General features: G+C 44.7%; 1 pseudogene; it reads left to right on the forward strand.

The window, feature by feature from the left end:
- The first annotated feature begins 8,005 nt into the window (after nt 1–8,005).
- Nucleotides 8,006–26,521, forward strand: part of LOC123816915 — a 33,830-nt pseudogene continuing 15,314 nt past the window's right edge.

Genomic DNA, 26,521 nt, shown 5'->3' on the forward strand with positions numbered 1-26,521 from the left:
CCCTGTGAATCTAAGTGAAGGGAAATATTGACAGGGGTGTAAAAGGTAGAATAGAAAATAAGTTTTTTTCTTTTTTCCTTCCTCCTTCTGTATACCCTTAAATAATTACTAGTAGAATGTATAACCAGTTAACCATTAATGTGTTGGCTGAAAGTTTGTTTCAGTTAGCAGGTGACCAGGAAACTGCGGCACTGCCTATGAGGAAGTGGGGAGAGAAGAAATAATGCAGCTCACCTGCTTGGCTCCAGCCCACATTTCAATGAACTCTCATGTGAGACTAGGAGTTTCTCCCACTGTGGCAACCACTGTAGTGCACAGTCAGCTCTGAGTGTCAGTTTCTCCTTCAGCCAGCTCTGCCCGCTCGATCTGCTGCCTTGCCTACTGGTCTGGTTGTTCTGGTTGACTTTTTTTTTGTTTTAATTTCTTGGTTGTTGGAGTTCCATGCCATTTGATTCTCTGGCACTTCTGGTTGTTTATGGATTTTAGATTGTTTGTTATCCTCCTTTTGGTTGTGTGAGGAAGTGGAGGGTTTCTATCCATACCTTCATCTTGGTCGGAACTTACTAGTTTTCTTCCCTGTGCTTTTATTGAGTTCAGCTCACACAGAAATACATAGTATGCATGTAAAGCTCATCAACCAAAGTCCAAAAAGGTGCAGTCATGAGAAACTGACATAATTCACAGATAATAGTGGAAGAAACACAAGGATTGTGTCAGATTAAGGCTGGCTTTAGCTCAAGTGTCTGTTTCACAGCAACAGGGCAGAGCAAACCTTAAAGGAAACAGTGTATATTCTTGCTCTGGCCAAATCCACCCCCTGGGAGCAGTGTGTTCCAGTACAAGGCCTCAGCTGCCTCTGGCACTTTTCCCAGGCTGAGTCAGGTGGGGAGAGCAAAGCAGCCAAGAGACTTCTACAGAAAGACTGAGGACTCAGGATATGACAAAGCCAAGGGGTGAGGGTTCTTTATGCCCCTTCTCTGAAGACCCTTAAGTCCTTCTCTGATGGCCCATTGTGACTATGCCTGTCTTAGGTTGTTCCACGAGGGTGGGGGGGCGGGTTCTTACCTGTCATTGGCTAACCAGTCATCTGCCTGGGGTAAGAAGGGGGAAGTGAGTGAGGCAGGGGCTGTGCTTCTGCCAGGAGGAGATGTTCTGTCTCCTTAGTGGCTCATGTCACTCAGCTCTAGCCATGGGACAAAAGGCTACAGTCCCTGAAACCAGGCAGGACAGCTCCCAATAGAGGGGAAAAAAAACTGGAGGAGGCACATGCCCATTATAACAGCCTGGCTACAGGACCCCCAACCCCTGGTGCTGAGCCCCTCTTATGAGAGAGTTATAGACCTACTGGGGTACCCCTGGGCAATTCCTGGGCCTGATAGGAGGGTCTGAGGGGTGGCTGAAAGATAGGGAGGCCTGGGCAAGGGGCAGTGAGAGGACATGTTAGCTAGCAGAGATTGTGGACTTGAGTGGGAGAACTGAGGGGCTGAAGCAATCAGGGAGGCTGCCTGGAGGAGGTGGTATTCTACTTTTCCCAGACCCTCTGCTGGCCTACTCTGATCATGAGTGCCCATTAAGCTAGGGTTTGGGCCTGTGAACCCCATTCTAGCCACAAGAATGTCTGCCTGTATCCCCATAAATCCTGCAAAAGAGATACCCCTGAGTCTGACTCTATACCAGATGCAACCCTGGGCTGTTCCATAAAGCCATCCCCCCACTGTTCAGGCTGTGAGAGTGTTTGTGTCTGCACAAACAGAAGGGCAGAATCTGGATTGGGGTCCTTGAGGAGGCTCTGACAGAAAAAAATCTCCAGACCCCATTCCCTCACTTGCCAATGCCCCTCCCATGTCTTCTCCTTGTTCATCTCCCCCAGATCAGTAAAGCTGACATGTTCAGGGCTGGCCACTGGGATCTCTTTTCCTGGGGGAGGGAGGAAGGGAAGAGTTGGGAGATGGACAGTGACAACCTGCAACCACCCAAAATGTCACTGGGCACCAGCCTTGCCTTTGGGACCAAAGAGGCTGTCTACTTACCCTGCCCCATAACTTGAAATGGTTTGGAATTGCTCCTCTGGGCTGAATGGCCTTAGGACCTCTTGTCTTCCCCAAGGGGCTTGGGCTCTTGGCCCCTCCCCTGCTTTGGGCTCCCCCAGTCTGTCCTCTCATGGCTCAGAAGCAGTCTGACTAGTGGACCCCAGATCAGGGTGGTGGTCAGTTCCTGGCCCAAGGCTGAAAAGGGGCAGCTATTCTGATGGTACCAGTGGACACCAGCTTCAGTGCGGCCTGATGGAGGTACTCCTCTGTCTGTGACCCCAGCGCTGAATGTGTCTGCATGTCTCTCTTCCACAAGCCTTTGGGCAAAGGGGAAGAATGACCTGGGTACTCATTCTGGGGCCTGGATCTCCCTCCAAGTGAGGGAGATGCCTCCCTCAGATGCCTCTGATGTCTGTCCTCAGCCCAGCCTTCCTGTGAGGCCATTTAACCTCATTCCAGGTCCATTCAGTGACACATCCCTTTTTGCCACCAAATTAAGTGAACAACTGACAAACATTTCCTCCTACCCTCCTACATTCAGGGCCCTGAGCTGGTGACTAGAGCCAACACTGCCCTTGTCACTGACCTGGAGGGTCTAGCAGCCTGGTGTGAGAGATCGGCCCAAACTCAGGTGCAGGCCGTGACACCCCTATGGGACACCTGACCGTGGGGCTCCAGGCAGGATCACAACCCTGAGAAGAGCCACAGCGAGGTTTGGAAAATGAGCAGGGGCTGTTTCCTGTGGGCAAAAGAGGACAGGCACTCCTAGTAGCAGCAACTGCTCACACAAAGACTCAGAGGAGGGGAGTGACTGACACATGAGGTTGAAGAGATGGAGGGGGAGATATAAGGCCTGACCAGGGTGGGCCTTGAATGGCAGGCTGTGGAGTTTGGCTTCATTTTGTGAGCCAGAGAAAGGTGGTCAGTAGCTGAGCAGCTCAGACATGCATTTGAGAAAGATATTGCTGGACAGGAGAGAAAGGACTGCAAGGGTCAAGTTTGGACAGGATCATTGTAGGGCTCTTACCGTGCCCTGAGCTGGGCGGGAGAGGGAGGAATTCGAGACACACCGGATTGGCAGAACTTGGTGACCAGTTGGGTGGGGTTGTGGACAGAGATAGGACTGAGAGTTGCCCCAGAAGCTGGGGCTTATGCAGCCCCACGACAATCCTGGGCAGCAGCTCTGCGCCACTCTCACCAGCAACCAGGTGTTGGGTGGAGCCTGTGGTAGGAGGGAGGCCCTTAGGGAAGATGGAGAGGGCAACTGTGTGGGCAGCTGGGAGAAGCCAGGCAGGATGGAGGCGGGCAGGAGGGAATGCTGTGTCTGAGCACTGAGCCTGTGGGGAGCCCTCACCAGGTCAGAGAACAGGAGGCTTGGCTCCAAGTCCTCTTGTAGCTGCCCTGCCTTCCCATATCGATGACTGTATTTTCCGTAAAACCTCAATGATTCTGTGGAATAGGTACTGCCAACTCATTCTGTAGCCAAGCAGCTTGAGGTTAGAAGTTAAATAATCGTGAAGCTGGAGTGTGTACCTTTCCTACATGACCGCCTTCCAAGGGCTTACTTTCAAATAGAGGAAGGAGATTTGGGACAGAGCCTCCTCTCAGTATCTACAGGACTGTGATGAGGCAAAGGGATGGTGAGCAAGTGGGTGGGGCCTCAGAGAAAACTGGATCAGTTCCTCGTGCCAGTCTTGGAGGTTGGGGGTGGGGAGCGACTAAGACGTGATTGGAATGGGGCTTGTGCTGCAGCTATTGGCCACCAGGTGGCGCCCAATTCCTAATCTCCCCAGAAGTGTAGAAGGGTGTGTAGGGTGTGTGTTGTGTGGCTCATTTCTGTTCTCCACTCTGGGAGATATATATATCATTCCATTGTATGAATATATTTATCCATTTCTGTTGATGTATATCTTAAAGCTTCCATCTGGAATGATTACCTTCTACCCGAAAACACCCTTTCATTATTTCCTTTAGTGCAGGTCTGCTAATGATGAATTCTCCTGGTTTTATCAGTTTGAAAATGTCTTTGTTTCTCTTTTATTCTTGAAGAATTTTTGGGAGTGATTGAATTCAATTAGACAGTGTTTTCTTTTAGTACTTCGAAGATAACATTCTTTCCCCTTTGGACTTCATGGTTTCTGATGCATAGTCGGCTGTCAGCTGTTACTGCTCCTTTGAAAGTAATGCATCTTTTCTCTACCTGCTGTGAAGAGTCTGTCTTTGTTTTTGTTTTTCAGCAGTTTTATTACAATGTGTTTAGGTCTGGTTTTCTTAGTGTTTACCCTGCTTGTGATTCATAATGTGCCTTGAATCTGTGAAGATTTTCCCTTTTCTTTTTTCAATCTTCATTAAATGCAGATAAGTGGACTCCCCATATTCCCAGAGCATGCTAAGAAAGTTCTACAAAATTTTCCTGAAATCGTGTGATAACAAGAGAGAAATAGAGATGCAGAGTTGGGGAAAATAGTTGAAATTAATCATAGATTCTCACCTGTGGGATGAGAATCCCACACCTCCTTGGGAGAGGAGAAGGGTCACTAGTGGTGGTCTTTCTCCTTAGCTCCCAATCTAATCAGGGATCTGCCCCTGGCCAGAGGTATCCCTGCCCTGATTTATTTATTTATTTAGAAGATTTTATTTATTTATTTTCAGATAGGAGAAGGGAGGAAGAAAGAGAGGAAGAGAAACATCAGTTGGTTTCCTCTCACATGCCCCCACCTAGGGACCTGGCCCCCCATCCCAGGCATGTGCTCTGACTGAGAATCAAACCAGTGACCTTTTGGTTCACAGGATGGCACTCAATTCACTGAGCCACAGCAGACAGGGACCCTGGTGGATTTTTTTACTCTTTGCTTTGACTCTTTGCTTAGGCTTCAAGTGCATCCCTACTGAGGTGTTAGGGAGGCATCAGGGAACAACCTTCACATTTGTATCTCTGTCTCTACCAGAGCATTGACTGTTTCAGTGGTGAACCAAGGTGGAAGCACCCTCGTACCTGGCCTGGTTCACCATTTTCACCAATCTTTGCACCAGGGCAACCCTCTGTCATCTGACCCAGCCCACTGGTTCATGATATTTCCTGAACTCTAGATGTAAACATTCAATTGCCATTTCCTTTTAGATTGCTTCCCTGTGTTTTACAGAATGGAAACTACAGGAACATTTCCCACGCTCCACTACAGCTTGCGTTGCATGTGTGACCTGGGTTCCATATAGAAGGTGTCCCTGATAAGACTTGGCAGGGTGGGAAGTACGCGATGGGCATGACGACTGCAGGCAAGTCAATAACATCACCTGGGAAGCAGATATGATGGAGGTGTCTGTATAGCTAAGAACCTCAATTGATAGTTATCTTGAAGCACTGATCCCATTAGTTGTGATTGACCAATTGCCCCAAGAAAATGTGAGCTCCCTGAGAGGAGAGACTAAGTCTGGCTTATTTCTGTATCTTTAGTATACTTAGCACAGAGCCTGAGACAGAGAAGGCATTCAACAAAATTTTTTTGACTGATAAATGAAAGGTTAATCATTACAGTATCAGTCCAATCCAAGTGACTTCATCCTCTGAGGAGTCTGGGGTAGCCTGCATATCTTGAAGAGCATCTCAGTAGTAATCAGGATGTGCAAGAGTTGCCTCATTCAAATAAAGAAAATAACTTGCTCAGTAAAACCAGGCCTGCGTGACGATCAGTCAGGCCTCTCTTCTGTGGACTCATGTTCACAGCGGAATCCTGCTTGTCTGGCCAGTGCAGAACATCATTCAAAACCAGTTGGCTTCCGGAACTGACCAGCAGGCTCCTGGATGCAAAATGATAGTCACTGTTGAGTGTGGGATATAAAACTATGACAGAGAAAAATAATCAGATTAATATTATATCACCATAAAATCGATTTCAAAATATTACCCATGGAAAATTCCTCCTTAAAGAATTGTCACCCCAAACTGCTCCTGAATAATCATTTTCATATCTTCTTGTGATCTAGGACTGCTTATTCCTGGGTTCTCCTAGTGACCAAACACAGGTCCCCAATTTTGTGTTCTCTCTTACTGTCTCAGCAGTTTCTCCATGACACTCTTCTAAGGTGGTGCATGGGTTCACAAGGACCGCTTGGAGGCTGGCATATATTCCACCCTGGGAAGTAGTTAGGGCTGTGGTGTCTGGCATCAGGCACCTAGGTCAAGTCTCTGCTCTGCCATCTCCCGCTGTGTGACTTAACATAAGGCACTAGCTTCCCTGAGTCCCAACTTACCTATCAGTAAAATGGGATAATAATAACCTGTCTTGTGGTACTTGTGAGGATTCAATGGGAAGCATGAGAATTGCTGTGCAAGCTGCCAGCTGTCTGAGTCACAGAGCTTCCCTGGGTGCATTTCTGGAAATAAAGAAGCAAAATTTCAGAAGAGTGTGTGGCCCCAGGGGGAAGACCCAGACACTGACAGAACAGGTTCAGAGAAGTTGGAAAGAGGTAACAGTGACATTCTGGGTGAATGTATTGACTTGTGTACCCCCCAAATCTATGTTCAAGTCTTAACCCCTGGTGTTTGGTAGTTGGCCTTATGTGGAAATGGGATCTTTGTGGATGTGATTGAGTTAAGATGAGGTCCTCATAGAAAGAGGGAAACTTGGACTTAGAGACACACAGAAAGAAGGTCCTGTGAAGACAGATGGAGAGATGGGAGTGATGCCACTGCAAGCCAAGCAATGCCAAGGAAATTCCAACAAGCACAGAGCCAGAAGAAGGTCACGGAAAGGTCCTCCTCTAGAGCCTTTGGGGAGGGCCTGGCCTTGCCCACCTCGTGATCTCAGATTTCTGGCCTCCAGCACTGTGAGATACTACATTTCTCTTGTTTGAAGTCACCCAGTTTATGGCGCTTTGTTAGAGCAGCCCAAGGAATCTAACACTGTGGGTGAGGCGGGAGAGAGGTCCTTCAGCTCACCTGGGACAGGTAGGCTGGAGTGGGGAGGGGACACAGCTGACCATCACTTTGCAGCTTTGGTGTCTTTGGGGGTCCAGTTGGAAGGACAACCCAATCACTGAAGACCATCTGAGACACAGCACACGAAGTCCTGGCCCCCTGCCTCAAGGTCGGGTGACTCCTCAGTGCAATCTATGATTTGGCTCCAAACGTGCCTTCCCTATCAGGCCAAAGCTACAGTTATCTTAGGCCACATCCATTCTCAGCTCCATCCCCCACACATCCTGCTTGCCTCACTCCTTGCAGGTTGTTTCTGACAAGCACTCCCATCCCTGTCACCTGTGTGTGGTCACCATCACTCAGAGTGTTCACTACACACTTCCCCAGGCTGCACCGTGCTGGCTGTACGGGGTGGTGGTGGTGTAGAGGCATTAAGGCAGGGTCCTGTCCCGAGGGAGCTCACAGCAACCTGGATAAAATGTTAATCAATTAATCAACTAGTTAATTAAACACACATTTACCAAATCAGACTATGTACTGTCCCTGGCTGGGCACTGGAAGGGCTGCAGAGAGATCATCCAAACCAGACACCAAGCTTACAGACTAGTTGATGGACAGACACTGATCAAACAAGCTCATAAGTGAGTGTAAAACTGCAGCTGTGCCAACTGGGCGGTAAGGAAAACACATGGTGCCATGAGAGCCTCTAACAGCGTGGTTTGACCTGGGCATGGTGGTTGGGGCTGTCTTACCAGAAGAGCTGCCTGGGCTGAGACCTGAGGTGAGAGTTAACTAGGCCAAGAGGGTGGGGACAGCATGTGCAAAGATCCCATGGCAGGTGGAAGCACAACAGGAAGAAGGGACTTCAGGAAGGTCAGTTGGGGCGAGGGTGGCTGGGATAGTATGAGAGAGAGGATGGTGCACGGTGAGGCAAGGAAGGCAGGCAGACACCAGGCAGTGGCAAGGGGTTTGGGCTTTATCCCAAAAGAAATGAACAGTGATGGTTTTCAGTAGGCAGGTGACCTGATCAGAAACAGAGAACCACTCCGGCTGCAGCATGGAGAAGAGGCCAGAGATGGAAAGTGGGCTGTGGGCAGACCACTTCAGCAGTGCTTGTGAGAACATGATGCTGACATGGGCCAAGGTCATGGAGGATGAAGAGGAATGCACAGATTTGAGAGATGCCCTTGATAGTGGGTTGGGGAGATGCCCTATGATGTGTGGGAGTGGGGAGAGAGGGGTTGATGGTGACTTAGTTTTCCAATTTGGGCAAGTAAGTAAGATGTTGGTGCCATTTGCTAGAATGATCACTGGAAGAGGACCAGATATGGGGGAGAAAATCCTAAATTCAGGCAAAAGTTCTTTGTAAATCATAATGGCTGCAGGAATATCTGCTGTTACCATCTACTCATTGAAAAAGGATTTAGTAAACACTTCCTGTCTGCTGGGCCTGGTGCCGGGTGCCGGAGATTAAAGGAGGGGACGTGAACATGAGATGCACAGCTGTGTGAGGCCAGGGTGGAGAGAGTAAGACAGCATCATGGTGTCAGACAGTCTTGGTTTGATTTGAGACCTGGCTCTACCCCTTACCAACTGTGTGACCTTGGGCAGATCACTTAATTTTTGATGCCTTATGAATATTCATAATATGGAATTTACATCCCTGTCTCCCTAAATCTTATGTAGATGTAGTGACAGTACCTGTTATGCCTTGGGCACAGTGCTTTGTACTGACAAGTGCTTGATAAAAAGCTGCTGTGTTGGTTGTCTAGGTGAGGCACTGTCATATGTCATTGTACATAATCATCACAATGTTACAAGGAGAGAATTATCACTGTACTTGATATTAAGGCAGCCTTACTGAAAGCCTATCCAACAGATTTCCCTGTTCTTCCTTACTGTAAGAAGGTAGGTTTTGTTTGGGTATTCATTATTCCATGCTCAGGAAAGCTGGCCTTCTCTCTTGCTTCAGGGTATAAATCCTGCCTAGTCTAAGCTAATCATGGCAATTCCATTCTGATATTCAATGACTGATTTAGGCAGTGTAATGCCCTGTTATGAACTTATCTAAGTTGCCCAGGAATGTCCCAGTTTTAGCACTAGTTGTGCTAAGTCCCCAAAAATCTGTCCATCCCAGGCAGACTGGGATGGTTTGTCACCCTGCTAACCACTGACACCTGGGGAGAAGACTTACACAGCGATGTCAAATGGAGATGGGGGTGTATCTGGAAAACTATTTCCTTGCTAAGAATAAAAGGTAAGACATATACAGGAAGACAAGTCTTTCTTTGATAGATGTCTTGGTTTCTCTGTGCTGGGCCTGGAGCAGCTGCAGCCGTCCAGTGCCCCTGAGAGGAGAGGGCAACATGCCGAATGAAGGTGGCAGGGTGGAGACATGGAGGAGACCTGGGTCCTTGAGGACACTGGGGTCCCGGAAGTGCTCAGCTCAGGAGTTTTTGCTGTGTGAACCACAAGACGTAGGTCTTATCTATCTGTTGCCTGCAGCCAGAGCGTCCTGATATAAAATGGTCCCCAGGAAAGAGGCAAAGCTGGCTGTGAACCAACTGCATCCTGCTGTTCATATCTTCACACTGAAATTAGGACGGAGGTAAGATTAAGCTTTGGGAACAATTCCATTGGTGTCAGACAGTATTTCTGAAAGTGTGTCACTTCTATCAGGTGCTCTCTGCTCAAGGATTCCAAGGTCTAATGGGCTCAGGAAACCTGCCATGCTCTCCTCTTACCTGTGCATATTAATTTGGGGGAGTCCTGCACTAAGGAAATCTGTTTATCTTGGGTTAACTCAGAGATTCTGAAAGTTATTTCAGTGTGGAATGTTTAGTTTCCTTTTGTTTTTGTGAAGCCCTGAATATGTCTCCCAGGTGTCCTACAGCACACAGTTTGGGAAGTGGTGAGGCAACAGTCAAAGAGGCAGTGTGGAGCCTGAGCCATCAGCACTGGGCTCTGGACTGGAGACCACTTGCCTTGGCCTGTGTGTTGTCGGATGTGATGACTGGCAGTGCCCCTTTTCCCTCTTCAGTGTCCCTGTTTGGGATGATCGACTGTGTGATCACTCAGCTCTGGACAAGGAAGAGGAGGGCTTCAGAGGAGAGGAGGAAATGAGGGGCCCTTTAGGATGAGGGAGCAGTGCTTCTCCCTGGAAATAGAGCAGAATGGCGTAGCCAGAGCGTGTGCTCTGGGGTGAGGGTAGCCCACATCAGGAAGAGTGAGGGAAGTCCGTGTGAGGTGGAAAAGGGGCTGGGGGTGGGGGTACAGGGACATCAACCTGGGTGGGCAGAAGCTTGCAGGCTGCAGGCATGGCCTGGGCACCAAGCCACACCCAGCCCCCCACAGCAGGTGTCCTCTGAGGCCACTGCTCCCCCAGGTACTCCAGGCAGCAGGGTCGCCTGTTGGGTTGCTTGCAGCAAGAGTCGGATGTGCAGCCCCTCTGGGGAGGCAGAGGCCTAGAACAAGGGAGGGAGCTCCCCAGTTCTGAGTTTGCTCATCCTGCCTCCTGCATCCCTGTGTTTTTCTTTCTTTGTCATCTGTCTTCCTCATTGGAACAGAAGTTTCTCAGGTCAGGTACTGAATGTGTTTTGCCCACAGTTGTAGCCAAAGTACTTGCTCATTGACTGTAAAGGCTCAATAAATACAGGTTGAATAAATGAATGTGAGAGGGAGAGAAACATTTCTCTAAATCCCTTGTATGGAGGACCAGAATGGCATTTAATACTGAATTACCGTGAACTGCGTGCTGGTGTGAGCAGGTTACCCCTAGCTCACTCACCTCTCAGGAGAGATCCAGATGGGCTCATCAAAATCCCTTTCATCCTCTGAGGACCTGTTCAAGCCCCTCATCTACCAGGAAAGTTTCCTCATTGGAGCTGTTTCCCTTTGCAGAGTGTCCTCTCCCCATAGCTGTATGAAATTCAGCTCTCCACTGCACACAGTGCAGCATAGCATTTCATAAAATCATTTCCCATTTTATTGTAAACCCTTTAAGAATAGAGCCTATATTTCTGCTTTCAAGGCTTCCCCACAGCACCAAGAGCTGAATTGAAACAAACAAACACACAAACAAACAAACAAACAAACAAACGCTTGCCCTGGTGGTATGGCTCAGTGGATTGAGTGCTACGAGTCTGCAAACCAAAAGGTCACCTGTTTGATTCCCAGTTAGGGCACATGCCTGGGTTGTGAACCAGGTCACCAGTAGGGGGTGTGCGAGGGGCAACAAATCCATGTTTATCTTGCACATGGATGTTTCTTCCTCTCTCTATCTCCCTTTCTTTCCTTCTGTCTAAAAATAAATACATAAAAATTTTAAAAATTGTTTCCATCTATTCATAAAATTATTAGCTTATTTTTAATACTGGTCCTAGCACACCACCTTGACTCAGAGCCATCTCCTGGCAGCTCCTACTGCACTTTGTTGTTGGTCTCAGGTAGGATTGTTTTCTGCTCTGCAACAGAACAGCTGACGAGTACTATCTTAAACAGTCCAATTACTTAATTAATCTCACATAAGAAGAGGTCAGCAGGTGGTCAGCCCACCGCTGGGGCAGTGCTTCTAAGGTGCCATCAGAGGCTCAGAGGCTCTTGGTGGCTCTCTGCTTTGTCACACTAATATGATGGCTTGTTGCCTCAAGTACAAGGTAAATGATGAAGTTTCAGGCTTCACATCATTTTTCAGGCAGGAAGATGGAAGAAAAGGGTGAGGTCAGCCCAGTGTCCTTTAGGTCAGAATAGCAAAAGCTTCCCTAGAAACCTATAGCAGACTTCTGCCTCACCTTATTGGCCACACTAAATATAAGGATGCCTGAGAAAACAACTCTTTAGGTTTTCTAAAGAGTTATTTAGAAAAGAGCCACTATGGTTAAGGGGACAAAGGGAAAATGGTTTAAAATTTTTTTTATTAACTTGAGAGAGAGAGAGATTGATTTTTGGTTCCATTTATTTATGCATTCATTGGTTGATTCTTGTATGTGCCCTGACCATAGATGAACCTGCAACCTTTGCATATCAGGTTGACACTCTAACCCAGATATCCCCAACCTCTGGATGAAACTGTACATTTCATGGCCTGTTAGGAACTGGCTCACAGCAGGAGGTGAGCAGTAGGCAAGCCAGCCAAGCTTTGCTCTTATTACCACCTGAGCTCCACCTCCTGTCACCACCCCCTATCTCCTCCAACCCCTTCACTCGCATCCAAACCCAGAAACGGGTCCCTGGTGCCAAAATCATTGGGGTCCACTGCTCTAACCAACTGAGCTACCCACCATGGCAGAAAAATAGTTTGAGAATTGGTGTTGCACTCGTTCTTTAACAGTAATTGCTATGCATTCTATTAAAGGAAGAGAGAAAGAAATTAATCCGACCTGCCATTCAAACTGGCCATTGTGAAATCTCCTGATCCCAAACTAGACATTGCTCAGAGTTATTTGTTCCCAGAGAGACACTCTAAGTCAGTGGTCCCCAACATATTTGGTGGTTCCCAATAGGAACCGGTGTCAGGGAAGGGGTGGGTGGATGGGAGGCAGAGCTCAGGTGAACTTCCCTTCCTTGCCTGCTGTGGATGGAGGGCAGGGATGGAGGGTAGAGGTCAGAGGTGGAGGTGGAGGGCAGAGATAGAAGGTGGAGCTCAGGGCAGCTTTGCTTGCCCTGGGTCCCTAACAGGCCATGGACCTGCTCTAAGTTCTTGATTATATGAAACATATTTTGTGTGTATAATGCACACTTTCCTGCTCAAATTTTGAGGAAAAAACAATGATGTGCATTATACATGGGTAGTACTAATTCTGTATCTATATAAATGTTTTTAATTTTTATTTATGCTTATGCATTAAAAGTGTAACTTGAGAAAGCAATAATGATATCTGTATGCAAAATAATACCCTGGAATATGATAATCAGTTTTGTTTATAAATGTAAATAAATAAAAAAATGAAATAAATTTAAACAAAAGATTTTTTTCTGAAAGCTTGTGCTAAAAATGTGGGTGTGCATTATACATGGAAGCACGTTATGCAAAGGCAAAATACAGATAAACCAAGAGGCCTACAGACATAAAGGCACAGTCCATGCTCTTCAGGGCCGCATAGTCATGGGGGAGGATATGAAGGGCTGGCAGAGATAAAACAATTATCTTAGTGATGTGTGCTATGAACTGTGTGCAGAGAGATATGGGAGGAAGAAAGTCTAACTTCTGCTTAGAGGTGGTCAAGGAAGGCTCCCCAGAAGCAGTGACATTGAAAGTTGAAATGGCAGTTAAATATATGAAGAAGAGGTGGGAAAGAGCATTGCAGACAGAGGAAAATGCATGGGCAATGGCATGGTGGGAAGATGAGAGTGTAGCATGTTTGGGAGCATCCAAAAGTCCCCTTTTGCTGGCATCTAGGCTTCCAGAAGGAGAGATGAAGGGCGTGATGTGTGCTGCCAAAGGCTCAGGTCTCAGGGTGTGATGTGGTGCCTGGGTGGGTGGCAGTGCCATTTTCTGAGGTAGAATCATCGGACTGAGTGTGGTAACGATGACTCCCGGGGCCTCATGCTGTACTTACTCTACATGATTTTCCAGGACAGTCTCATTGATTCCTTTGACTTCAGTTGCCATCGTATGATTTCCAAATTGTTGTGCCCTGTTCAGAGCTCTCTTCTCCATTCCCACCCTGCGAATTTGGTTCAGCTTTTGCTACATCACAACCATGCCCAAAATCTAATAGCTTCAAACCAGAACAACGGTTCAGCTCCTGAATCACTGATGGCTGTCTATTTGGGCTCAGAAATTACTGTCTTCCTTGAAATCTTAAAGTTTATAGGGGTGGTGGCTCCCATTATATCCCTCATTTCATCCTGTCATATTAGTGTTGTCAGGAACCATTCAAATCATTTTGGATCATGTGGTTATCATGCGACCCAAATCGTAGCCCTATTGTAGCTCATATGCTGGATGTAGTATCTTTATTGAGATAAATCAGCACAGCCTCTGGCACTCAGCTTTAACTCTGTCAATGTGTTCTTTTCAACCCTCATTAGTAAGGAGAACCAGAAGCAGTTCACACATATATGGAAATAGTAATATCTGCTCACAGTTGTGCCCCAAGACTATGATAACTCTCCTGCTCTCTTTCATAATTTAGGCTACAAAGACCTTGGTCATCTTGACTTTCTGCAGAACATCATTCTGGTTCACTACATTGATGACATCATACTAATGGGACCTGGTAAATGAGAATATGGTATTAATCTGAAAGCCCAAGTAAGGCACATATGTGCTAGAAGATAGGAGATAAACTACAAATATTCAAGAGCCTTCTCCTTAGGTGAAGGCTTTAGGGGGGTCTAAGTGTGAGGCATGCTGGGACATTCCTTCTGAAGTAAAAACCAAATTATCATTCTTTATGGTCCTTATTAATGAGTAACACATACATATTTTATAGGTCCTTTGGATTTTGGAGGTGGTATTTGAGAATACTGTCCCAATCCATTTTGTCAGGGAGTCAGTAGTCTAACAATTTCAAATGAAGCCCAGAAGAAGGAAGAGCTCTGCAGTGGGACCAGGTTGCAGTAGAGCTGCTCTGTCCCTTCACTATAGTGTTAGAGACATCCCATGGAGTTAGGGATGCTGAGTAGAGTCTCTGACAAGCCCCAGTAGGGGATACATGGCACAGACCCTCTAGCTCAGCCATGCCTTCTGCATCAGAGAACTCTACATTCACAATGCAGCTCCTAAAGGACTACTGGTACCTATAGAGACTGACCAGCAGACAGATACCAAGTGATTATGAGACAGGTGCTTCCTGCCATGAGCTGGGTATTTTTTCTTTTTGAGCTGGGTATGTTTTTTTGAACTGGAAGTCTAGTCTAACAAAGTGAGGCAGGCACTTATAATTCCTTTCCATTGTAAGATAGTAGGGGCACATTCAGGCCTGGGAGGTCTAGGAGACACCAATAAGTTACATGAGCAGGTAGCTCAGAGCCCCATGTCACATAATCTGTTGCACTGGTGCCTTTCCGGCAGCTCACACTTAGGGCTCAGAGGGGCTCCTCTGTGACCAGGTAATGGAGAGAGAAGACATCCAGGCCTGGTTCTTGGATGGAGAGGCTCACCTACAGGTTGGTGTGAGCCAAAACTGAACTTTTACTGCCTGATAGCCCCAGGCAGGGGTGGCCCTGAAAGACAGTATAGAAGGACAATCCTCCTAGTGGGCAGAGCTCTCAGCATTGCTTTCAGTTGTCAGCATTTTGTAGAGTGAGAAGTGGCCTAAGGTAGAGTATGCATTTCTGAACAGTGGTGAATCACTGGCTGGCTGGTCAGGGGCTTAAAAGAAGCACCATGAGAAGGTGAGGGAAGAAGCCTGTGGGGGGACCTACAAGGAGTGAGCACTGTGTGTGAAGATGTTTGTCTTATATCAGTGCCCATGAGGAAGCATCCTGCTCAGAGGAAGCATTCAATAGCCAAGTGGACAGGATGGCTTCTCTGGTGAGTATCAGCCAGCTTCTGTCCTTTGCCACTCCAGTACTGGCGCAGTGGACCCGTGAATGGGGTGCTGCAGTGGTGGGGATAGAGACTGTGCATGGGCCCAACAACATGGGCTCCTGCTCACTGAGGCTGGTCCAGCTATTGCCGCTGCCCATTATCCAACTTGCCACCCACTGAGTCCCTGGTGTGACTTTGTGCCTTGAGAGGATCAAGCAAATTGATTACATCAGCCCCTTTCAAAATGGAGTGGGAAATGATTCTTTTCAGGATCCACTGGTTGACCTGTAGAATATGTCACCTAGACGTACTTGGTCTGAAAGGCTCCGTGAAGGTGCTGGCCTGGGTCCCATCCTGGAGGATGTAGAATATGTGTTGAATCAATGGCTGTTACGTGGTGCTGTCTCCATCAGTTGGAATACAGGGGTCCAAGGGCCAAAATGGAAGGAGGAGAGGCCCTTTTTGCTATTGCAACTCATTTGAATTAGTTTTGCTCTGTGTTCCTACAACTTTAAGCTCTGTTGGAAAGAAGCTCTGGTTCCCAGGGAAGGGAGAGTTCTTCCAATGAGAGACACAGGAGAGTTCTATGTAACCTGAAGCTACAACCACCACTTGGTCATTCTGGATCCTGACACCAGTGGTTCATAAGGCAAAATGTATTTATGGTGGTGGGAGAGTATAATCAACCCTGATTTTCATGAAGAGACAGGTTTGCTGATACTTCATGGAGAGAGGGAAAAGGTCTGGATCTCAGGGGATCCCCTAGGATGCATCTTGGTGCTTCTGTGTCGTTAATAACACTGCAGGGGCCACTGAGGCATTCTTGGCCTGACAAAGACAAGGCCACCAGGGCTCACACCCCTCAGGGACAAAGGTCTCTTGGAAAGCAGCTAGACTAGTTGCAATGCTGGCTAAGGTCCAGGGTAATTAAGACTGGGCAGTGGCAGAGAGAAATGATAAGTATCAGTTGGAAATGCAAATTGAAACTACACTGAAAGACCGTTTCTCACCCGTCAGATGAATATACACCCCATTGTTGGACAACAATTCCTCTTGGTGGAGCTGTGTGAAAACAACATTCACACATTACTAGAGAAAGTACAAAATGATACTACCCCCTTGGAGGAGACAGAATAATACCTAGCAAAATGACAGATGTTTACTCATTTTGTAATGGGGTGCAAAGTGGAGGAGGCACCAAAAAAGAGGAGAAAACCTTACAAACCTCAACTGGGGGATAGGGGAAGCTGATGATAGAGCTTAAGATACTTTGCCTAACAAAAAGGCAAGCTAATAGCTGGGCTACCACCCTGGGCAAAAGGTTTCTACACAATTCTGAAAGTATTCAGGAACTCATGACATAGCCAGGGGAGGTGAATACCTTCTTCAGAAGTTCCTGTGTCACAGGAAGTCTTGGCCTGACTAAAGATGGCAGCCAAGAGAAGGTAGAAGATATGGGAAACTGACAAATGTAGCACATTGTAGGAGGATCTGAATAGGAGGTCAAGTATGATGCCCCAGATTAGGGTTTACACTAAGAGTGAGTGATTACTGCTTCGATTTCATCAGCTATTATTGGTCGTTCAGATTTTCTGCTTCTTCATTCAGTTTTGGAAGATTATATTTTTCTAGAAATTTCTCCATTTCACTTTGGTTTTAAAATTTCTTGGCATATAGTTGTTCATAGTAATTTCTTACAATACTTTGTATCTTTGTGGTATCAGTTATAATCTCTCCTCTTTCATTTCTGATTGTGTTTATTTGGGTCCCCTCTCTTTTTTTCTTGATAAGTCTGCTTAAGGGCTTGTTGATTTTGTTTATCTTTTCAAAGAACCAGCTCCTGGATTTATTGATCCTTTGGATTGTTGTTTTAGTCTCTATGTCATTTAATTCTACTCTGATATGGGTTATTTCTTTCCTTCTGCTCACTCTGGGCTTTGTTTGTTGCTCCTCTAGTTCTTGTAGATGTCGAGTTAGGTTGTTTATTTGAAGTGTTTCTATCTTTTTTAGGTAGGCCTGCATCACTATGAACTTCCCTCTCAGGACTGCCTTTGCTGTGTCCCATAGGTTTTGGACTGTTGTGTGTTCATTTTCATTTGTTTCCAGAAACTTTTTTATTTCTTTCTTGATCTTATTTTTAACACGTTCATTGTTTAATAGCATACTATTCAATCTTCATGAATTTGAGTGTTTTTGAGTTTTTTACTTGAGGTTGGTTTCCAGGTTCAAGCCCTTGTGGTCCGAGAAAATACTTGATATGATTTCAGTTTTGTTGAATTTGTTGAGGCTGATTTTGTGTTTTATCATGTGGTCTATCTTTGAAAATGTTCCATGTGCATTTGAAAAGTATGTGTATTTTGCTTATTTTGCTTCTTTGGGATGAAAGGTTATATATATATATATAAATATATTTTGTCCTAAGGTTATATATATAACCTTATATATATAAAGGTTATATATATATATAACATCTGTTAAGTCCATTTGATCTAGGGCATTGTTCAATCTTCAATAACCTTGATATTTTGTTTGGAAAATCTATCCATTGTTGACAGTGGGGTGTTAAAATGCCCTACAATAAGTATGTTTCTATCTATATCTTTCTTGAAGTCCTCCAAGATTTTCCTTATATATTAGGGTGCTCCTATGTTGGGTGCATATATGTTTACAATATTTGTGTATTTTTTTAAAAGATTTATTTATTTATTTTTAGAGAAGGAAGGGAGGGAGAAAGAGAGACAGAGAGAAGCATAAATGTGTGGTTGCTGGGGGCTGTGGCCTGCAACCCTGGCATGTGCCCTGGCTGGGAATCAAACCTGCAACACTCTGGTTTGCAGCCCACGCTCAATCCACTGAGCTACGCCCACCAGGTATTTACAATATTTATGTCTTCTTGATGGATTCTTCCCTTGAGTATTATTGAGTGTCCTTCAGTGTCTCTTTTTATGGACCTTGTTTTGAAGTCTATGTCTGATATAAGTATTCCTAGTTCACCTTTTTTCCTCTTGTCCATTTGCTTAAAATATTTTTTCCAACCCTTTACTTTCAGTCTGTGTAGTTCTTTTTTTCTGAGCTGGGTCTCTAGTAGGCAGGATATGTATGGGTCATGTTTTCTTATCCATTCAGCTACCCTATGTCTTTTGATTGGAGCATTTAATCCATTAACATTTAAGGTTGTTATTGATAGGTACTTACTCATTTTCCCCCTTTGTACCTGTGTTCCTCTCTCTCACTCTTTTCCTTCCTCTTCTTGTAGCAGCCTCTTTAGCATATCTTGCAGTGCTGGTTTGATGAGGTATATTTTTTCAGCCTTCCTTTGTCTGGGAAACTCCTTATTTCACCTTCCATTTTAATTGAGAGCCTCGCTGGGTAGAGTAGTCTTGGTTGCAGGCCTCTGCTCTTCATTACTTGGAATATTTTTTGCCATTCTCTCCTGGCCTGTATTGTGCCTGTTGAGAAATCAGTTGCTAGCCGTTTCAGAGCTCCCTTACAGAAACTTCTTGTTTCTCCCTTGCTGCTTTCAAAATTCTCCCTTTGTCTTTAAAACTTAGCATTTTAATTATGATGTGTCTTGGAGTAGACCTCTTTGAATTCATCTTGATTGGGACCCTCTGTGCTTCCTAAACTTGCATGGCTTTTCTCCTCTCCAAGTTTGGAAAGTTTTCTGTCATTATTTTTTTCAAACAGTGTTTCTATCCCTTCTCCTTTTCTTCTCCTTCTGGTATCCTATGATTTGAATGTTTTTGTGTTTTATGTTGTCTTGCAGTTCCCTTAAGCTATCTTCATATTTTTTTAGTCTTTTTTTTTTTTTTTTTGTGCAGCTGCTCTATCTGTGTGCTTCTTTCTATATTGTCTTTCAGCTCACTAATTCGGTCCACTGCTTCATCAAGCCTGCTTATAGTTCCTTCTAGTGTGTTTTTTATTTCATAAATTATATTCTTCATTTCTTCTTGGTTCTTGTTTATAGTTTCTATTTCCTTTTTCATACTGTTGTAGTTCTCACTCAGTTCCTTGTAGTTGTCTATGAGTTCCTTGAGCATCCTTATAACCCTCCTTTTGAATTCTATATCTCATAGCTTGCCTCCTTTTCATTTAGCTCTTTTAATGGGAAGTCTTCCATTCCTTTTGATTGCTGGTTCTTTTTTTTTGTCTCCCCATTTTAGGTGCCTCCTTCAGTTTGTTTCTGTGTTTCCTTATGCTTTTCTTTGCTAGCTGTCTTTGTAAGGTGAACTTCTGTGGTAGGAGTTTAGTGGGATTTAGTGGTGTGGTCTCTTTGATCTCTTTGCCTGGATGCTCTAGGGTTGCCCTTTTTGCTGGTCATGTGGGCTCTCTTATTGTACTTGGGCTTTAACTGTTTGTGGTTCCTTTGATGCCTGGTTCTCTCCTCCAATGGGTTTACTGGTTTTCACAACTCCCACCTAATCTTGTATGTGATCAGTGGCAGGGTGTAGGCAAAATGGATTGAGACAGCAGGAGAGTATTATATGGGATTTAAAGTACCAACAAGTATAAAAACAGATAGGAGATCCTTGGGAAAAATACTTGGGTGATATTTCACCTAACTAGCCTCTTTTTATAAAAGGTGAAAAAGAGGTAAGACTCTCATTAGATGGGAGAAGGAATGTGATTTGAATCTAGAAAACAGCAGTTGTGTGAGGTTAGATGGTGAGATATAGTGACAGTAAAGAATACAAACTACGCATAGTGGCTGAGAGGGCTTTTTTGTTTGTTTTTTGTTTTTTTTTTTGGTAAATTCGTCTTGTTTGCTCCTGCCTTCTTAACAAGCATTGGCTTTTCACACAGCCCAACTTTATGACCACTCCAGAGTAATCTGGGTGAGGGCCCGCCATGGCCCAATTCTTCTCCAGGCGTCACCTGGCTTTCCAATTTCTCTGGTAATGTCCTAGCTGGCAACCACAGTCCCAGTAGGGAAACACTGCTACTATGCATCTGCCATTGCATCTCCCCCTCGCCCCCCAGTGACTTCAAGCATCCAGGTCTTTTCTGTTGCAGGGCTGCCTTCTCTGCTCTGGGAGGGGAGGGAGCTGCAGAGTTACAATTGCTGATCCAACTCTCCAAAACTTCTGTGGCAGCTTCTGACCACAACACCAGGCACCAGGCCAGGGACCAAAGCAGCCTTGGTCCCTGTGCAGGTCCCAGGAACCTCACTGTCCCAACACAATCTCCTTACTCTCTGTTTTTCAATGTCCTCTATAATTTTGGCTTCCAAACTTCATATAAGCTAGGACTCCATTGGCTGTTCACTCTGTCCTTCAGGAGATCAGCTAGGTGTCCCAGTTGGGAGCATGAGCAAGTGGTTTCAACTCCCACCTACCTCATTGCCATCTTCAGTAATCCAGCTCTGATAATTTGAATTCTGTTCTTTTTATCTTTTTGAAGAAGTTGACTTTCAGAGAAAAGTCCCAGTGCTGAGAGTTTTCCAAGTTTTTTTATTTGCTTGCCTTTTTATTTTAAGGTAACTGTGTAGATGAAGTAAATTTTACAAAAGGTATTTTAATATATGTATAAAAATGTTAGCCTTGCTTCCCTTTGCTGATCAAACAGAAGGACTGACTAATATTGATAAGAACATTCACAAACTAGAATGGGTACCTGAGAAAACACGTATTGTCAAATTAGCAGTTTTTAAACTTATTTTCTGATTATGTTTGGTATAGGTGTATGCTTTTTCTGCAATTACATCTTTTTTAAAAAGATATCCTAAGTAATAGCTTCCCTGTCTCCCTTTCAGATTTGGTACCTGAAGCGCCATAGCATGGTCTTCCAGAGACACAAGTTGGAGTCTCCGTGGCGGGGCCTGTCAGTCCTAGTCCAGGTGCTAGGGTAGCACAATTTGTATACTTCCTTTTCCTGGCAGATCTACTCTGGGATGAGCCAACTGGTCTAATAGGCAAAAAATTTTTAACAGTTTTATGTTGTATGTTTTGTTTTTTTCACGCATATTCTCTCTCAGCCTAACCTGGTCTCTACATTGGTAAGAGCCCTACATACTAACACCTTTCCAGCTCCTGTTCAGAGACTGCCAATGGCATTGGACAGTCAGATGCTTCCTCCACTGACCATAGGCCTCATGAGCCATGCTTGTGTGCCACATGTAGCCAGGGGTCCTTGTGGATTGCTGGCTGGAGCCAGTGGCACTCAGGCCCAGGCTGCACTGAAGGCTGAACAAGACATGAAGATTAGTATAATGCTGGCAGCTGCCAGAATGACCCTTTGAACCATGTCTTTGATGCTCTGGGCCCATAACCACACATCCAGGACTACTGACCTCCTTGTCTCAAGAGGCTTGACCAAGCTGGCTACTCTCAGTCATTCCTTTATTATTATTATTATTATTATTATTATTATTATTATTATTATTTGTCTCCCTGTCACCCCCACCTTTTTTCCCTTTTTGTTTGTTCTTTTCCATCATTGTCAACAAACAAGTTAACATTTTATTTTTATTATTATTTTATTTTAATTGTTCAAATAGTTTTCTGTCTTTTACTCCCATCCTAGCCCACCCACCCATCCCTCCCCACCTCCCTCCTGTTTCCACCCACCCTAGTTTTTGTCCATGTGTTTTTAATATTTGTTCCTGTGAACCCTTCCTTTTTTCCCCTGAAATTCCCCTGAAATTCCCTCCCCTCTCCCCTCTGGTCACTGTCAGCAAGTTAACATTTTAAACTCTGTGGTCAAATGAATTGCTTATAAAATAAATATTTGAGGGATTTCTGAGTTTAGTTGCTACATTTTTTAGAAGAGCAAAAAAAGTGATATGGACTTTTACAAGCTTCCCCATTTTCTTTCTTTGTTTTTCTCTCCCACCCCTTCACCGAGCTCAATATATAAATCACGGTTCTGTGAAAACTTTGATTAGTAAGACATGTTTTACCTGACTTGATTTTCCTTCTCTCATGAGTCATCCAAGCCCAATATTTTTCTCAAACTGTTTTCATGCTCTTTTTTGCCTGCCACCTGAAGTGGTTATATTCCACAGTAGTTTGTGTAGTTGTAGATGAAGAACTCAAAAAAGTGCTTTGGGATCCTTCACAATGAAAGGCACAAAGCCCAGGGGTTTTGCTGATGAAGAAGAGTGCCTATAGGAGTCTGTGTGGAGTTTTGTAGCAGAAACCTTACCTGTCTGCTTGTGCAGGCAGCTGAACCATTTATCTTTGTGTTTACTTAGGTTTGATTTGAGAGGTCTTCATCATTTTTCCTGTTTTGTCATTGACCTGTATCAGATCAGAGTTAAACAAAGAAAAGAGTACTGCTTTCAAACAGGGAAATGGCGGCTGTTGGGCTTTCCTCTGAACTGGAAGCATATTTATGATAATCCTATAGACAATTAGTTTGACCAGCTAAAGTCCCTTTCTGGGCTGATATCCCTTGTTTCTGATCCTGAGTAATCAAATTTAAAGACTGCCCTGTGGTGAGATTCTTGTTACGTATAGCCTGCTTTTCCTGCAAGCTGTGTGCCTGGGATTTCTGTCCGTGACTGTTACAGATACTAGTGTGTGTGTAAACATCTCTGGATACTGTTTGCCATTGGTTTCCAGTTCTGTTCCTAGCTCCTTGGCACTTGACTTTTCATAAATTCCCATGTTGGAAATGGTATTGTAGCTTAATAATGGGGTGGAGAACGGCACAAATTTCTTGAAAATTGCTTCAGAGTTTGGGACTGTGCCAAGGACCCATAGAACATGTGGGTTTTTTTAACATGCAAGAGTTGTAGAAACTGATGTTACAATATGATAATTTACAAATTATCATAGGTATATATTTGTAGGTATATATTTGGGCTGCATAGTCATTAAAATGAGATGATTATGTTACCAGTTAAGAGTGTGGTAGGAGCTCTCAGAATTCAGTGAACCAGTGAGGTTGTAGTTACTTATAATTTCTGATGTTCTTCCCCTGCAGAACAGAACTGTGGGAAGAGAACTCAGCCACAAGACATTTGGTCTTAGGTGTTGGTAAGGCCACAATATAAGTGCTTCCTTTTCATTTTATACTAGACCACATGTTGATAACTACAAGTTTTAAGTGTTTTGTATATGTTTTCAAGTTTGCAAGCAGGCTTCCTAAATAAAGTTTGATATCAATAAGGTTTGTTTCAGACAAGATACAAACCAACAGCAACTCTTATTTTATTATTTTATAAGAGGGTAAACTTTGAAAAGGTGGTGGGAGGTGGTCCTGTTCTTTTCAAATATTAAAAAAAATCACATGGAATGTTTTCAGAGATAGGAAGCAATCTATCCATTAAAAGATCGATGTCCTTTTGGTTTGGGTCCAACCAGCATAGGGAAAGCTGATTGGTGATTGGTGAAATAATTCAAATTGAGAGTGACTGACAGGCTTTGGTGATACTGCAGTGTTTTCAGTTGTTTCTCATTCTTTAATGCAAAGCGGAGAACAGAGATTCTTCAGTCCACACAGTGCTTCTCTGAACTGCAACAGAGCAAAAAGATAGGCAGCAAGACCCGGAAGGTGGACAGTGATGTCCAGAAACACTGGCCAATGTTCCTGGTGTCTATCAGGAAAAAGGTAGAAGAAAAGCCCCTCCCGCACACCCACCCTGGTCACCAAACCTGTTTGAACTAGACCCATCAAACCTCAGGCCATCAAAAACTGAAGAAGAAACAAAATCTTAAAAGGCTGTGGTTTATTGCAGGGCCTGAGGGAGGGGTGAGTGGGGGGAAGAGGAAGGATGCAGTCAGGAACTGCCAGTGTTTCTGACCCTGGCAGCTTGCTGTTTTGATAACGTGGTAATTGAGTCGAACAGAAAGTATCATAACAGGTCTCCCCCTCATCCTGGATTAGTGAACGACGGTGAAATAGTGACATCAGCATCCTGAACATACCCCAGTGGGCAGGGTTTGACTACTACTTCTGTTGGAATGGTGCTATTTTGGTTGTGGCCCAAAGCTTTGAAGTGTGGCTGAGCTCCTTGCTTCGTGGAGCCTGACCACTCAGATGCAGCAGCTTTGGTGAATACTAGTTAGGACGAGTCTTGCTCACCTCCACTCCGTCATCTTTGTATGAATCCAATGGGGAGTTGTGGGGTGGGGTGCAGGGGGCGTGTTTTGTTTTGTTTTGTTTTGATCTTTCTAAAACAGTTTTTACCTGATATTCATGAAGAGCAGTGAGTACCTAGAACCGTATGGTTAATGAAAGGAAATTCTGTTGAAGAAAGATGCATATCTTCTGGCCAGGCCCTCTGCTGGGAAAACAAAATCAAGTCTCAAATAATGCCTTTGTCATTGTACCCTCTAGTATTCTAGCTGTAGGACAGTACTGTATCATAGCCCTGTGACTGTAAACCATATCCCTGCTTACAATGTGTTATCATGACCATACTTGGTCAGAGCTGTTTCTAATGATGTTATTCCAGAATGTTTTCTTTCTAGATGATGATGGAGATGCTAATAAAAATGATGCCAGGTACTGTAGGAGGGTGCAGCCAGAGGGTCCCCTAAAAGAAGGATTTGTAATGGCGTTCAGAGCTCAAGGTGTCCAGGAAATATTAGAAAGATATATAGGATGTCCTCACCCTCCACCACAACAGGTGTGAGTTGGGGGAAGGGACACATGGAGTAGGGCCATTCAGAGCTGTTTTGCATAGCAACTAACCTTTGCAGCTAACCTCTGGTGTGGTCATTTAACACATCTATAACCTTTAACTGGTTGCATAGATATGTTAAATAGCTGTGGCCATGCTCTGAGCCAGGGGGATGGAAGGAACTTCCCCCCAAGATGTAACTGGGAGGCAACTCCCCCTAGTTACAGTGCCTGCGTGAGAGCTTGGAGATGATTGGCTCCACGACATGGGGCCACCTGTGCACAGACTCATGATGGAGCCCAGTAAAGCTGGAAGGATATTTAAACCCAGATTGGGCAGCCATTGAAGAGAAGCACATGGCTGCAGCCATGTAAGGAGAACCACGTACTTTTGGCACAGGGGGACCCCCTGCCCTGCAGCCATGAGAAGAATCACGATGCAGCTTTAGCAAAGAATCATCACGCAGCTTTAGCTGGAGATCCTGGCAACACAGCCGATGGTGCTGGGAACCGAGGAAGGTCTACCAGCCAAGCACGGATTACTGGGAAGAACAGGGAGCTGCCTGAGCCACGGACTTCTATTTCTTTCCCTGAGATACGGTACCCCAGACTGGGCAAAGGGGGAAGGAAGGACTGTGTGTGTTTATGGGTGTTTTAAGGGACTTTGGGATTTTGACGAAGACATTAAGTCATTACTTTTAGTCTGTATAACTTGAATAAATAACTCCTTTGTTTTTCACCAATCTCTAACATGGAGAGGTATAATTCTCTGGCAAAGGGAAAGGTGAGCCTAGTACAGGGAGACCCCAGGAGAAGGAGTGGTAGCTTTAAAGTAATACAACTACTTGTACATACTCAATACAAAGCCCACCAAAACCAGCCAGGAAGGATCCGCCCTGTAAGAATAGACTCCCTCCAGCCCATGAGGTCAATCTCTGCTTGAAGTTGTCCTGCTCCCATGTTCTCTGCTATAAACTCTGGGTGTTCCATTCAATTCTTTGTCCCGATCACTAAGAACCTGGTTACCTGTGCCCACCTGTGATAGTACCACAACAGTAATAGAACTTTGCTGTTTTCTGGAGATTTGTTTTTTGCCTTTTCTTTTAATGGAGTATGCTAAATGTCTATAATTTTGTTCAGATGACTGTAGAACCTGGAAAAGCTATTGCTGCTATTGATGCACAATGTACTGCTATTGGTATTTTTATGTAAATAAGTATATATACATATAATATATAATTTGAATTTTTGGAAACTTTAACTGTGCTGTCAACTTTGGAAAAACTGTCCTAGTTTTACCGTGTTGGGTTGGCATTATACAGAAATTAACAGCTGCACAGTTCTAGAAATGTTCAATATAATTTTTTTCCATTTGTACAGGGGTAACACACTGTATTAAATATGTACAGTCTCAATGCACATGGGTTTGATTACAGAAACTAATAAAGTATTCTCTAAATAAAAAAATAAAAACAAACAAGCTCTCATTTTCCACCATTGATTTTGTTAACTGATTTTGTCATATATTGC

This window comes from Phyllostomus hastatus, unplaced genomic scaffold (genome assembly GCF_019186645.2).
Source record: "Phyllostomus hastatus isolate PE091 unplaced genomic scaffold, TTU_PhHast_1.1 phas_contig_1106, whole genome shotgun sequence".
NCBI lineage: Eukaryota > Metazoa > Chordata > Mammalia > Chiroptera > Phyllostomidae > Phyllostomus > Phyllostomus hastatus.